General features: G+C 39.3%; 1 long non-coding RNA gene across 4 annotated transcripts in view; it reads left to right on the forward strand.

Moving 5' to 3' along the window:
• The window catches only part of LOC132597519 (uncharacterized), a 180,241-nt gene that overhangs the window by 96,568 nt on the left and 67,197 nt on the right, over positions 1–16,476 (forward strand). For all 4 annotated transcript variants that reach the window (XR_009564438.1, XR_009564441.1, XR_009564439.1 and 1 more), the window contains exons 4-5: positions 55–229; positions 12,425–12,555. This is a non-coding gene — a long non-coding RNA (uncharacterized lncRNA). The remainder of the gene's footprint in view (positions 1–54; positions 230–12,424; positions 12,556–16,476) is intronic.

Consider the following 16,476-nt stretch of genomic DNA (forward strand, 5'->3'; position numbering starts at 1 on the left):
AATCCAGTGGTTTACATGTGTGTTCACGTGTCTGCATTTTGTGTTTTCTTTTAGGCTTACTTCTAGATGGCAAGGTCCTGAGTAGAGAGATGCATCTTCTCAGTCTGCAGAAATTCCTGGAAGAATGAACACTCAGAAGGAGGTTTATACTGATCATACTACTTGATGAGTTTTCTTACTCAACTAAAGGCTCCCATGAAAGCACATGAAGATACCTTCACGTCTTCAGGTAACTATTATACAGTATAGTCTAAAAATAAAATAAAGAGCTTAAATTTAAAGTAAATTTACTTTAAATTTAAATTAAAGTAAATTTAAAGTAAACACACTTTGTGTGACATGCTGGAATTTATAAAGAGATCTTGCTACAAATCCTAATGTAAGGAATTTATGATTTAGTTGTAAAGCCACGGCTAACACGTGTGTAAGACGGCTCCCAGTACTGGACTGTATTCTATCTGCCCAAAGTGAAATAAGTATTATGGGAATGACTGAAGAAAAGAAAGGGGAGCTGGGTCTTCTGCTAGGTCATGGCATTTTCCATTTAAATCCCTCTTCAAATATTGTCTCATAAAAATATATGTAAATTAAAACTTCTATCTTCTCCAGGAAATATGAACTAGTCATATTGCTTTCAAATCCTTTTTCCTGATAAAGTAAATATCTTCTACTGTTAAGATTAGCTTGACAGTTTCTGAGAGATAAAACTATTACCATGAATTATATGGCAGCCTTGAAACATGCTAAATTAACCTGTGCTAATTCATATTTAGAAATGGAAGAATCTGAGGATTTCAGAACTTTCTCGAGCGTATAGCTAAGTAGATTTAAAAGAAATAAAAACTGGCATGAATTAGGAATATACCAAAAAGCAGTTCAGTGTAGTGATGAAATATAGTAATTCAGCATTACCTTAATGCCTCAGTGACAATAGTGAATGCCTAACTGCTGTGAAATTATTAACCTTTTGTACAATAAGTTTTGATGTTTGAATCATAGCTAAGATTAATATGTAGTCTGGTCCAAAGCACACAATTTTTTATATGTCTACAACCTCAATACGCCTGGTGTAAGAAGAACATCTATAAAGGAATAATCAAAGATATGCTGGCAATCTAAACACTAAATTATGTCAGATTTTTTTCCTTTTCTAAAGTAAATGTTTAAATAATGTACTCTTAATGCCTTTCACTTCAAGTAAACTTGCCTAGAATTTGTAGATTTAGAGATACCGAATTAATGAAAACTTGAATTTATCCTCGAATCCAATTCCTTTCCTTCATTTTGTAAGTATAAATAACCGCAGGTAGATGTTGAGGTGTGAAAGTGGGGTACCCTTGGACTTGCACACCCCACCCTTCTTATTTCCCTTCTCTGTTCCAAACCCTCTGAACTGAGGGATTCAGATATTTAAAAAACCGAGTCTCCCCGTATCAGTGTTCTGTCTCCTGTAACTGTCCTGTGGTTGTATTTGTGGCTGCCAGGGGCATTTCCAGATTGCCCTACCTTTTTCTTCTTATTTTCCCGCCACTCTCTCATCCTTCTCTTATTCAAGGTCAGTAAAAGCCAGATAGATCAGCAGTGAAAGAAGACAGCTTTTTAATGTACATTTAAATGTCTAACCTGAGTGGTTGGCATAGACGGGATTGTTCCAGACCTGTCCTGGAAAGCTTTTCTCTCTCCACTCTTGTGTCCGTAATATCGTCCTGTAACCTCCCTCTCAGTTGCCCTTCAGGAATTACTGAGACATCACCCCCTGTCTTAGTATCTGCAGGGACATCTGAAAATTTCACATGCAGACCACCTCCAATTATGAAACTCAAATTCCTTTTGTTAGAGGCTCTCTCTCCTTGGGAGGCCCTAATCCTGTCACCTTGCTCTTTGGGGCTCTCTTCTTTGTTTTTTCTCTGTAACAGCACTTTTACAAGGCTCAGGAAGGCGATGATCTATAAAATGTCTTTCATCTTTCCCTGCTCTGTTGTGCTAATTTGGCACTTTCTCCTCTTTTATAATAGAGTACTGAGGTCCTGTTTTTCAATTAGAATTTTCTGATTAATTCTTCGTGATTTAGAGCATCTTTATCTCTTCAAGGAATCAGATTCAGTTAACCTAGAGTAACCTCAATTTTGTACATGACATAAGAAATCTTTCTTTACTTCTACCTTTTTCATACAGTCATGCTTAGACGATTTTTTCTGGTAACCTTAGGGGAACTTAAAAGGAAGATTTAGGTAAAATATTGTAAGAGCAGAAAGCTAATTGGAATCTCAGTTAAAAAATTTATTGCCATATCCTACAACAATAAAGAGGTCAAACAAATCTCCACTATTTTGCCAGCAATACATTTGCGTTAGAAAAATCAATGGAAGGTAATATAAGAGATCAATTTAGAAAGGTTAACTTGATTTGTTAACCCTTGTATTACCATTAGGGCCGGTGCTACTGATGGAAATAAAACTGGTTTTGACATAATAGGTCTTCTTCCTGCTTTGTACTGAATGGTCTCTGAGAGTCCTCTATAATAATTACGGGTATGCATGCGGTAAGCTATGAAAACAGTTTTTCTGAACCTTTTATGGAACTAGAGGCATGGGGTTTAGAGACTGCCCATTGAAGGTATGTGTATGTGTGTGTATGTAGTTCTTATTTTCAACATTTTGTAGACGTACCTGATGTATTTTCAGCCAGAGACCAGTGAAACACCTGCCACACATTTCTCTTTCCTCTGTTCATCCATTTTTGGGCACCAGTATTTGGAAGAACACAGGCTCCACTTGAAATAATCCAGGTTGGTTGGTTTGCCGGGACAATTCCACAGTAAAAGGGGAAAATCGTTTGTAGGCACGCTGCTTAAGAACTCACTTGACAGTCCTTTTTCCACTTTGCTCAATATCTCCTTGCAAAATATTTCTCATTATTAGTTTTCAACATTTCCTCTAGTACTTTATTAAAAAATATGCCTGCTAACACCCCAGTGATCACCATAATTTGAGCAATTCTGTCATGAGTAGGATTTCCCTCTAAGAAGTTTGTTAATCTTGCCCATATCCCCTCACAGGTCTTTTGATGTTCTTTTATCAGCAGAAATCCTTTTTTTTTTCCTATTATCTGTAATGATTTAGAAATTTATACATGTGATAATGGAGGCATTTAATTGAGTGTGTATTTTTCCTGGAGCCAAATTTAAATGTTTTTCTGGGACATCTGTTTCCATAGGCATTCTGTTACTTGAGGGTTTACATCAGACTCCCCCAGAATATTTTCTTATCCTGGGCACATTCATCTGCCACAGGGGCTAGCAAGCTACTTCTGAAAAGGGCTTCTGTGTTTGCTTTCTCGCTGCTGCAGTAACAAATTACTGCTAACTTAGTGGTTTAAAACAACACACATTTTTTTTTTCTGCTACAGTCCTGGTAGACAAAAGTCTAAATTGAGTCTAACAGAGCTGACCTCAGGGAGTCATCAGGGCTGGTCCTCTGGAGACCCTGAGGGGAGAGTTCATCCACTTGCCTTTTTCAGCTGCTAGAGGCCACATGGACACTATGGTCTCCTGCTTTCATCTTCAGATATCCTGTAGTCTCTCATCTCCTGCTTCCCTCTCATCAGAACCCTTGTGATTACTTGGGACCCACCTGGATACCCCCAGATACTCTCTCCATTTTAACATCCTTAATCACATCTGCAATGTCCCTTTTGCCATATAAGGAAACATTCTCAGGTTCTGGGGATTAGGATATGGACATTTTGGGGAATGGGGGGGTGGGGTATTAGTCAGCCTAACACAGCCAGATCGTAAATGCTTAAGGCTTTGCAGGCCACAGTCTTTATCACATATTCTTCTTTGTTTTATTTGTTTACTTGTTTGTAACCCTTTAAAAATCTTAAAACCATACTTAACTCATGGGCCATATAAAAATACATTACAGGCCAAATCTGGCCTAAGGGCATTAGTTTACTGGCCACTGGTCTACACAAGTCTGGTTTTTATTTAATTCTGTTTATGGATGTACAAATCCTTTGTTACACCACATAACCGTACTGGAGATATTAACATCTTATCTGCCACACCATACAGCGTGTATTTAAGGAGTCTTTTTCTTTCCAACATACCACACAGTCTCAGTGATGACGATGGTGACTAGAATTAATATTATTTTGTCAATTCTGGGTTCCATCTGCTTTGCAAATATAACTACATTGTAAAACAAGTTTTTACAATTGACAACTTTCAGTCGTCATTATGTTATAACACCATCTGCATCCCCTAATATTTCTAAGAGGTGTTTTTCCTTTATTTGTCCATTCCCAGCCAATTGTACCATTGGTGAGATAAATTTTACTTTCATCCGGAAGACAATGCAAACCACACTGTCCAGTGACAACCTGCCCTAAGTTGGGTTTACCTTAGATTTCCCATTGTTGGTCTTCCTTAGCCTGACTCTCCAGGACTCCAGTCACTTCAGATACACTCCATCCTGCTCTCAGCATTGTTGGCAGAGGGGAGGTTCCCATAGAGTCATCATCCTGTTAATTCATCCAATTAGATATTCATTGTCCCTCCAGACCAACTTTCTCAATGTGGCCTGCTTCCTGGAAGAGAACTTCCTCTGTGTCATTATGAGAATTTCCAAGTCCATTACATCATGATGAAAGACATAAAATAACTGATCATACCCTAAGAGCGGTTCCTAACACCCCTGGGTCACAGTGGGTCCAGTGCTAATCAAGCCATCCCATATGCCACTGCTTTACACACTAACGAATCTCGTACCGTTTGAAAAAGTGCCCTGCACCAAACAAACATTGTGTGTCCCATGAGACTGTCATCTGGGGCTATTCTAACCCCGTAACAGCTCTAGCTGGGAAGGCCATTAGTCTTCCCATTCCAGTGGAATGGAGGTGACCTAACCATAATTTTAGCCACCAAATCACACCCACATCCATCTTTTTGGTGACTGTCTACAGTCCATTTCCACTGTCTTTAAGTAAATTCTGTTTCCTTCACAGACCAGTGGTGACACAGTGGCCAGGCAGCTACATTCTGCTTTTCATCACATTAAGGCTGCTGTCTTAGCAGTTCCATGTTCAACCTTTATTTATGGTCACCGGAGTGCAGAATCTCTGTTGTTCAGCCTTCTGCTCTGTCCAGTGTGTTGGTACTATTTCCTCCATCTAATCTGACGGTCAACCAGACAGATTCATGTGGCTGATGCACTGGGAACCAGCTGTATTTGACTCCTGTAAGTTGCATCACCCGAGGGCACCTTCTCACTCCTTTACTCAAGATTATTGAGATGAACCCTTTAGGTGGAAGTTGTAATTCAGCAATAGTCTATTTTTTCTTCTCCAGAGAGGACATCTCCCAGAAGTTTTTCCCAACATTGGTCGTTAGCACCAGATCTGAGACAGGTAGGAGTGTTGTTCTGGTACTTCACACACTTGGGGGAAGTGGGGTGGTTTGCCCATCCTCAATTGTAATAGAATTCTAAGAGCCTCTTCCCTATGCTATGATCTCCTGCTTTTTCCATTTACTACCTCTTTTAACCTCCCTTCTCTGTGGTTGAGCTTTCCAGATCAGCAGAAATACTACTTACCCACAAAGATGATAATAACAGCAGACTAGCTCGCACTTCTCCCGAGCCCCGCTTCAAGGCAGATATTATAAGTTTAGACGGGAGAGGAATCAAGATCTTCCTTCCCACTGAGGAGTGGAGATGCATTCAGAGCTTGTTCAATTTACCTACAGAGGAAGAAGTTAGACCTACCCCTAAAGAATCTCAGACCCAACAAGTCACCACTGGGTGGCATGTGTCAGTTTGGGACAAAGGCTCCTGTCTGCACACGTGGTCTGCTATTACCTGAGCAGATAGGTCATAAGTACCTCCTAGGAGTGCCTGTGCCATTTACCCCCGTAAAACGTTCAGTTGTTTCTGCTCAGACCACATGCAAATTCAGGCCTCTCCATCTTGATTTTGGGAAGCGGGCACAATAAAATCCCTAGATGAGAATGATAATTTTACCAAAAACAAACAGACTTGCTAGTCTCTGAAGTTCTTTATTAGCAGGCCCTTGAGAAATAATGATCAACTTCTCATGATTAGATTGTTATGTTTGGTTGCTCTGGCCCTTTTAACTTCTGGGAATATTACAGAATCACTTGATCCATGAATTTCATCAGGGTTTATGCACGAGACACCATTCGTCACTAAGGTGTCACACCAGTGGTCCTTACCCCCTCCCCCCAAAACACGTCTTCTGAGAAGCAGTTACCATGATATCGTTAATGTCCTATACTGACTTGTCCTCAAGGGTTTTCAGTTCTAACTCAAAGATTATGCCAACATACCATGACATTTAGATATACTTTTGTCACCCAGTAAATGTATACTGGGACTTCCATTCCATAAGAATACAACTTTTGCCTGCCTGACCTTCAACACTGGAATCACACAGAAGAGGAACCCAGGTCTGTAATGTAATACGAGCTCACCTTCAGCCGTTGTTCTTCCTAAGTCGTCTTCATCACCATTGTTACAGTGGAGAATTCAGAGGAAACACCTTGGTGTCTCAGCCATTATGCCTTCAAAGTCTGAAAGGCAGTCTTGCTTCCAGTATCAGCCTGATATAACTCCAAGGATCAGAACATCAAATCAGAGTCACACAAATTATAAGAGCTTTTCCAACATCAAGCTCTCTTAAGAATTTCTAGGGTACTAGTAATGGAGATGCACATATGAAGCAGCTTAGCTCCCAAGTTTTTCTTTCATATCATGCATCTTCTAAGCAAATACACAGAAGATGCTGTATCAGTCATAAAGCACCCCAGTATTTTTGGAGACAATAACATAGGTCACATGGCATGTTCCAGGGACAGCCATAATTCATAGATTTCTATTATTTAAATTATGCATATAAATATGTATATATATATTTACCATAAGACAGGCAGATTCTGCTATAAGCGTTTCAGAGATAATGACTCTCCTGCCAACAGAAACCATTTACTGTGGACCCTTGAACGACAGGAGTTTGAACTGGGTGGGTCCATTTACATACAGATTTTTTTCCATAGTAAACGTTACAGTACCGCAAGATGCAAGGCCGATTGAATCTGTGGATGAGGAGCTGCTGATATGCAGGAACCACAGATACACAGGACCAACTAACTCTAAGTTAAATCAGCACCCTTAAATATCGTGACCCCCGTTAAATCAATCATCCTTAAATCTATTGACGTTCATTAAACCGACCAAACACCCTAGGTCTCCTGAGCCCGATTCAATCAACCCCCTTAGGTTTCCTGACCCCCATTAAATGAATAGGCCGTCTGAAGTCTCCTGACACCCATTAAGAAGGATGATTGATTGAATTAGGGTCACCATATGTAAGAAGGCAGATTGAATCAAAGGGAGTGCTCCCAAGCACCCCCTAGGGTACAGCTGGGGAGGGGGTGGCTTGGTGTGTGGTGGTGGTGTGGTGCCGTCCCTTGTAGGGGGGAGTTCGGGTGCCCCGTGGGGGGCCTGTGCACCGCCTCGTGTACAGCAAGTGCAGGCATGGTCCATGTCCCTAACCCCCAATGTGGTGTTCAAGGGTCAGCTGTAGTCTGTTCCCAAAGAAGCCTGCCACTAGTATGTTTACAAGAAGGGTAAATCGGGTCACCTGCCTCTTTCGCCCCTAGAGCTTTCCCCGCCATTTCCTAATCCTCCAGCCAGCCAAAGTAAAGGAAGGGTTTAAGGACTGTAGGTATGCAAACTTTTCTAACGCTTCTTTTTCCTATGCTAGCAGTAATTTCTGTTTTTACAGTGTTTCTGAGAGGTAGGAAAATGAAAAAAATCTTTGCTAACTTCCTAGAATACTGATCAGCTTTTAATAGAGTTTTGGCTTTTATGTAGTTGATTATCATGTTAATATTCCTGGCAAACTCTGATAGCCAAGTCCATGTATGCTTTTAAAAGTAGGTTTAATAAAAATCAGTATGTGTAAGGATGACAGCATCAATTCTCAACATATTTTTACACTTTTAACCCTCACTTTTTGGAAAATCTTATTTTTAAAAATATCAATGTTGGCAAACTTGACTTTGAAGTTTAACTTTATTTTTCAAAACAACCAAATAAATTTAGATCATGCCTGATGACTATAGTTTTGGTTAATTAAAATAAGTTTTAGAATATTAAGTCTAAATCCAGAGGTTAAGATAATAGTGGGAATTTTGTCATAGTCCTTATTAATTTGCTGTGAAGTTCAATTCATAAAATGGAAACAATATGCTTTTATTTTAAATTTTTCTAACACATACAACTGATTACATTTTTGTGGTACCCAATGAAGAAATCACAGTTTAAGGAGATAAAGTGATTTATCAATCTTCTAATATATGATCTGATATAAATAATATAATACACATCTATACATAAACACAAATACAAACTTTATGGCCTAGGTGAGGTAAGGTTATAGTATATGGTTTTGAGTGACTATTTTTTCTCATAAAAATTTGCTGAAGAGCTCAGAATAATGAAATACAATTTTATATATTTGTTATAATTAAATAAATAAAAATTATTGTATTTCCGTGGAAAAGAAGGGCCAAATGAATGTTAGGATGAATTCAGGTAAGACCATCTTCAGAAACTTCTGTATAATAATCAGTAAATCTTAATCTTTTGGCATATTACAAAATACAGTACTATCTTATGTATTAGATTTTGAGTTCTATGTTATTCTGCGATAGTAACCTAAAGATATCAATTCTTAAAAATTAAGATTCATTTAAGAAGACTACTGATACTTGTTTTAAAATGAAATCGGACATTTCAGTGAAAAATATTTGTATAGGGTTGAATAGCTCATAAGGAAAATCTTCATGTTATGTTAAAAATAAACTACCCATACATCTTTCTTTGGGTAAATATGGCAAAAGGACATTTCAGAAACAGATGAAATGACAGTGGGATTGTAAATTCCCCTCTGCTCACATTCTCACTCCCAAATGAAAAGATGAAAATAACAAGGAAGCCTTGCCTTCCTTTACTTATTTGCCCTCTAAAAAGTCTGCCTGCTCTCCACACATCTGCCGGCACTGGGTAGAGTAATGAAGTTTTCCACCTTAATTTAGGAAATGCAGAGTCTGGATTTCGTCTGTGAGCCCTGGGAGCTGAAGTTTCAGGAGGATCACTTGCTGGCTTGATGTAATGCAGCTGTAATTCAGTAAATGGTATCTCATTGCTCAAAAAACATTCATTTAATTTTAAGTAAAATAGTACTAAATTAACTAAGCACCAACAGGATTTCTAAAAGGAATGAACAAGTCTCTAAACGGCCACGGGCATACTCCTCAGCCGAACGTTGTAAAAAACAAAGCAGAATAGCCCTTAGAAAGTCATTCTTTTACATGAAAAAGTAATGTTAATAAAACACCAAATTGAATTCTGTCTACAGTAATCTCTTAGCAACTTGTTAAATACGTATGTAAAATGCTGTTAACTTCTATTAAGATCTTATTTTCTGACGAAAAATATAGTCTTTTCCTTATGTGAAAAGTGAGTGGGGTTGGGTAGATGATCTTTTGGTTCGTTTCCAGTTTAGAACAAAAAAAAAATCTAAGGATGAAATGGATAAGATGCTTAATGACACACTTGGAATGTGTTACATATGTTTGACAATATACAGGAATGTATGAGCATTTTTACTATAATTAACCAGTTCTCCAGGGCTAAGGGGTAAGAAGATCACTTTACTAAGTGACACCTGGCATGTGATTAGGAAACACGGTTAGCACAAGACTTCTTCCTGCTAAATCATTACGAATACACTGATGATCATTTTGTGCCTACCCAGCTCACTCACTTCTTCCCACGTGATGTTAAAATCTAACAGAGTATTTTAGAAAATCCACAAATCCAAGAATGCTTTTGCTTTTGTTATGCTAGTATCAGATTTCAAATCAGGGGAGTGCAGTTGAAGAGGCAAAAAAACTGAAAGGTGCATTGAATAACCTTTTCAAGGACAAAACCCATGCTTGACTAGATGATTTAATTGATTCATTTATTAAAGAGATACTGATAATCTAGTCTATGCCTGGCTCTGGGGATATAACTTGAAAATATGGTCTCTTGTCTAAAGGATTTTATAAAATTTTTGAGGGGACAAGTAGATTTGAGTACGCAGCTGTATTTTGTCAAATTAGACATTAATGAGATTGGCAAAATGTGAAACAATCTCACTTCTAATCAAATTTATGTGTGCTTTTGAGGAATATTCTTCTATTCCATGAAAATTTATTTATGTTAACTTTTAATGAGTTTATTAATGTTATTTTAAATATACTCTTAGATATTTTTTAAATTATTATTTTAAATTATAAAAATGATAAATATCAATAGATGTAACCCACATAAGCAAAAGCTCTAGGGGGACCTTAATAAAATTGACTAATTTAAAGGATTCCTTAGCCCTCAAAGTTTGAGAACCTCTGTGTTTGTAACAGTGGCTCCTTCTCGAGCAATAGGATTGGAGAGCGATGAGATTTGAAAGGTTAAAGGATATTTTTTTCACCTATTTTTTTGTATGCCTTGTTTTCTCATTTGTTTCCCAGATCCTGTTTTGCAGTTTTTTAGATACCACCCAGTTTATCTTCAACTGCTAATTTTATGTGCTATTTAGATATCATTGAAGGGTACTTATTTTTCCAACTGCTGAAAATACTACAATGTAAATGAATTTGCTATGCTAATTCAACAGAGATTGAAAAACATTCATTCCAAAAAGTATTCCTCCTAATCCTTGAAATGTGTGCTCTCTTTTTGAGATATTCTTAAAGCACAAAAAAGGTTTTAAAATATAGAAAGTGCATAGAGGTGAGGGAAATAATTCTCTAACCTTACCAGGAATATTTGCAAGATGATTACTTAAAACAAGTTCTCAGACCTTCTGGGAGGAACTTCCTTCCAGCTGGAATTATATCTTACAGGTGTATTGATCAGCAAGTTTTTTTCACATTACTAAATTTAATAAATAGTTTTTAATGAGTGAAAATACAAGTAGTATTCTCTACCAGCAGTGTGGGGTTTTTGTTGTTGTTGTTTGTATGTAGATACTAAGGTTCATTTCAAAAAATTGTTTTATTTAAAGATTTGATTGGGGAGCTGGAGTTTCACCTCAGCCCATTTATTACATCATCCGACCAGTAAATATGTACTGGCAGCCTTCTGGCTATATAAATCTTGAACATGAATGGCAGGAATAAAAAAATGACTACATGACAACACTGAGTATTTGCAGTCAAGCAATACAACCCCGTGTTTGAGTCTAAAATCCCTACGGAAAATCAAACTACAGGTAGTTGTCCTAAAGCAAAGAGGGACCTGCCTGTGTCGTATTCGGAAAAATAGTTGTTATTCTATTAATTAAATATGTAACATGCACTAGTATGTCAAAGTACATGCATTTCATCACGAAGAAATTGACAAATGCTTCTTTCAGTAGTGTTAGAATAGTAGTTGAACTGTAGTTTCTTCAGGATCACTTGGGCTGCCTAGAAAATACCGATCAAAGATGAACACAGTACCAAAGGTAGGGTAAGTTATCAAATATTAGATTAGTAAAAACACACATCTTCATTTTCTTTAATTTGTGAAGATCTTCCTCTTCTGTCTCTAAAAAACATATAACAGCAGTACAGTTTCTATAGGAAAATAATTATTCAGCCTCTGTTTTGGGTTTAAGACACTAATGTAAGTATATAACCATATTAAAACAGGTTTAAATATAATTACTTTAGAAAATACATTGCACTTACTGTGTCAACCTCCAAAATATATCTGCTATTGGAGGAATTGTTATGTGACAATGCTTCTCTTCAGACGTGATTAAAGTATAAAATACATTGCCAGAATCATCTTCTCTCAGTTTTATCTAAAACCCTCTAAATATGACTATATAATCCCATGGGAGTTTTTGAGTGATGCTGTGAACCCTGCTGTAATACTCCTATGTATGATTCTCAATTTAATGCAGTTCAGCTTGACAGCCAGAACTGCATATAAATAAGTTGTTTCTGTGAATGAGCATTTTAATTATTGGTTTTACTCTGTACACATCCGTGAAGTTAATAAAGTACTCTCCTTGTCATCAAGTCTATTACAAGAGAGACTCAATGAGAAAGATATTTCATTTTTACAATTAACTAACAGCTCACTTCCCTATGCCCCACAGATATATTTTAATTTTGTTGTGTATCAATTAGAGTATGTCAAGGGTGAGAATACAATAAGTAAGCCAGTATCCCAATTAAGAATGTGATTTTGCAGATTTAAAGACCATGGCTTCATTTATATTTAATTGACGGGAACTAAAATAATGCACTGCATTTCTCATAATCAAGAAAGGAAAATAATGTTCCTTTTTGTCTATAACTCTGCAGTAGTAATTTTAAACTCTGAACATTTGAGAGGAAAAACAAAATGCCATCAGCAATTGAGCTCTGAATACTTCACAGCTGCGCGCTTCTCAACCCAGATGACAGAGATAACGAAGACCGTCCTCATGATTCAGGTATGAATGGATTCCCCCCACCTGACTTAGTAGTTTATTCCAATGGTTTTATTTTCTATCTTTAATTGCATAGGCTTGATGAAGGAATCAGAAGGTCTCGGGTTGAGACTCAGTGCTGTTTCACACTGCCTGTGCGGTGCTGGGGAAGCTACCAAACCATTGGGGGATCTGGGGAATGGGCAGTGGTACCTCATCAGTTCACTTGTGAATTAGATAAGACACTGAACATTAAGCACTTTGCCTGGTGTTTGGCGCACAGTAGGCGCTCAGCAGTGTCGATTTTCTTCCCTTGTTCAGTTTCCCTCATTTCACGGAGAGGAGTCACAGATGTCCCTCCCCCTTGGCTTCTCTTCTGGGGGGTCATTCCTTTGTGGATTCTGAAACGCTAGTTTTACAAGCTTGCTATAAAGTACTTACACCTCGAGTACTCACAACTTTGAGGATGAGCTCTTTGGAGACAGAACAGTATGGAGGTTCCTTAAAAAACTAAAAATAGAACTACCATGTGACCCAGCAGTCCCACTACTGGGCATATACCCTGAGAAAACCATAATTCAAAAAGAGTCATGTACCCTAGTGTTCACTGCAGCACTATGTACAATAGCCAGGACATGGAAGCAACCTAAGTGTCCATCGACAGGGGAATGGATAAAGAAGATGTGGCACATATATACAATGGAATATTACTCAGCCATAAAAAGAAACGAAATTGAATTATTTGTAATGAGGTGGACGGACCTGGAAACTGTCATACAGAGTGAAGTAAGTCAGAAGAGAAAATCAAATACCATATGCTAACACATATATATGGAATCTAAAAAAAAAAAAAAAAAGGTTCTGATGAACCTCTCCATCCAAAATATACACTGTTTTATACAACAGACTTGAGTGTCTGTGGATTGGTATCCATGGGGTTCCTGACCAATTCTTGGAGGGACTACTGTATGTAAAATTGCTTGATTTCTCCTGCATAAAACATCCTCCTGAGCTATATCCCACTGTAGTCACTTTCCTACCTCTTTTAACAAATTAAAAAAATATATTACTTCAAATTTGATTTTATTACCTTACATCCACTTCACCTGTTTTCTAGTTACTAGTCTCTCTAGGATATTGACATTATGTTTATTAGCAGCACCAATGACCTCCTTATGCACGTAGTTATACAGATGCTCAAGTCCCTTATATGAAATGGTGCGTATTTGCATGTAACCTACGCACATCTTCCCATAGACTTTAAATCGTCTCTGGATAACTTATGATAGCTAATACAATGTAAATGCTATGCAAATGGTTGTCAAGACAATGTATATACTATGTAACTAGTTGCTGGCATGTAGCAAATCCAAGTTTTGCTTTTTGGAGCTTCTTGGAATTTTTTTTCCAAATATTTTTGATCAGAGTTGCTTGAATCCACATATGCCAGACCCTCGGATACAGAAGCCTGACTTTATTGAAAAATCAGTAAAGCAGACAAAGACTGAAGACAGAGAAGAGTGTGAGGCGTGCAAAGGGGAAAAGGGATATTTCGCTGCAGTCTTGACACTGGAGTCTGGACCATCCTAGGAGCACAGATACATTCTGCTTGTGACTGAGGCAGAGATGGTCTTAACGGGAATCAGTTTTAGATCGTCACCTTCCACATGTACTTGGTCCTAAAGCTGATCTGCCGGATCCATTTTCCCCTGACTTCTTGATAACCATTCTCCTCCTATTTGCAAATAAACCTTTGTACATCCTCCCATACACTTTAAATCATCTCTATATTACTTATAATACCTAATTCAATGCAAATGCTGTATAAATAGTTGTAAAGACCGTGTATGTGCTATGTAAATAGTGGCCAGCCCAGAGCAGATCCAAGTTTTACTTTTTGGAACCTTCTGGAATTTTAGTTTTACTATTTGTGATCTGCAGTTGGTTAAATCTGCAGATGCAGGACCTGCAGATATGGAGGGCTGATGGTATATCTAATAGACACTTTCTTTTCCTTTACTACGTTCTCTTCGTTTCGTCATATAACAGGTATCTATTGAGTCTACACTCTGTGTCTAGGACTACATTTGGGGGAAGGGATACAGCAATAAGGAAGTGAAAATGTCCAGTGGAGGGGCACTGTGGACCATCTTCTCCCTTTGGGACAATTAATCTAACATCCAGTTTACAGTAAGAAGAGCCTGGGCACAGAGAGCCCTGGTCAAAACCCTAAAGCTATATATCCAAGAAATGGTGGACCTGGGAGGCACCAGACAGCCTGCCGCCAGAGTCCATATCCTTCCCTGTTGCTCTACGGTGCCTCTCAGACCACTGCTCAGTCGTTTACATGTTTCAAAGACCCACAGGAAACCAGACATCTTGTGCAATTCTAAAGAAATATTCTGGGGACTTCCCTGGTGGCACAGTGGTTAAGAATCCACCTGCCAATGCAGGGGACACGGGTTCGAGCCCTGCTCCGGGAAGATCCCACATGCCGTGGAGCAACTAAGCCCGTGCGCCACAACTACTGAGTCTGCACTCTAGAGCCCGCGAACCACAACTACTGAGCCCGTGTGCCATAACTATTGAATCCCACCTGCCTAGAGCCCAGGCTCTGCAGCAAGGGAAGCCACCGCAATGAGAAGCCCGTGCACCGCAACGAAGAGTAGCCCCCGCTCGCCGCAACTACAGAAAGCCCAAGTGCAGCAACAAGGACCCAACGCAGCCAAAAAAAAAAAAAAAGAAAGAAATATTCTGTTTATCCCGGCGACATTGGTCTCACGGTACCTGGAGGTACAGCGTCTGTCACCTGCATCCTTCACTGAGCATACTCCCTCCACGGAAGCTGAAAGGGGCCTGGAGTCAACATCGTTTCTCCCACAGAGGTAATCCCTCCTCCTCCAGAGTTTGTGATGCCCAGACAGACAAGGTCTACTTTTGCATTTGGCTGTTGCCTGAAGTGCTGGACTCAAGGGCTCAGTTTCTTCTTTCTGCAAAATGTCCTGAGTGAAATCAATACAACACCAAAACGGAGGGCTTGAAATTGGTCACTGAAGAGGCTGTCCTCCTCTGGAGGACAAGAGAGTTTGCAAGTTAGCCTCCTTCCCTCCAATGCTCTGGGAGAGCTTCGTGATCTTTCAGTTAAAAAAAAAAAAAAAAAACTACATCATCCTCATGTTGACTTTAAAAAATGCACAGCCTAAAAGTTGAGGGTTATGTTTTATTTGGCGGACAACACTGAGCACTTAAACCCCGGACACAGCATCTCAAACAGCTCTGAGGGACTGATCTGAAGAGGTCAGGGAGGAGCGAGGATTATAGGGGGTTTTGCAACAAACACCGGGTAGTCAGATCCCACGTGCCGCGGAGCGGCTGGGCCCGTGAGCCATGGCCGCTGAGCCTGCGCGACCGGAGCCTGTGCTCCGCAACGGGAGAGGCCACAACAGTGAGAGGCCCGCGTAAACTCCGCCCCCCCCCCCCAAAAAAGTTTACTGTTAAAGAAAACCAGACATCTCAAGTTAAGGAATTTAGTGCTTTTATATGTATAAAGGTGCAAGAGTCTGGGCTCACTGAAATCATTCCTGTGATACGCACCTCAGCTCTCTGGGGCCAGTGTCCTGTGCTTTCTCATCCTGGGTCTACTACGGGTGTACCGTCGTCAGGGGTGGGCTGCAGTGGCTGAGGGCTAGAAGGCGGGGCATCCTGTCTCCATCCTGAGTCCCCTCAGGCTCCCTGTTGCGGAGGCTGCAGTGTGATGGCTTGACGGCTGCGGCATCCTGTGTTTACTGATGTGGCAGCAACATTCTTTCACTGACACTCAGAACTGGCTGTTAGGCTGGGGAGACCTGGCAAAGCAGGAGGTACAGTTATATTATGTCAGATATGGCATTGTCCGCTATGGCTCCGTAGCTCTGATTATTCCCCCCCTCTAACTCCACAGCTTAG

Source organism: Globicephala melas, chromosome 6 (genome assembly GCF_963455315.2).
Source record: "Globicephala melas chromosome 6, mGloMel1.2, whole genome shotgun sequence".
Classification (NCBI taxonomy): Eukaryota; Metazoa; Chordata; class Mammalia; order Artiodactyla; family Delphinidae; genus Globicephala; species Globicephala melas.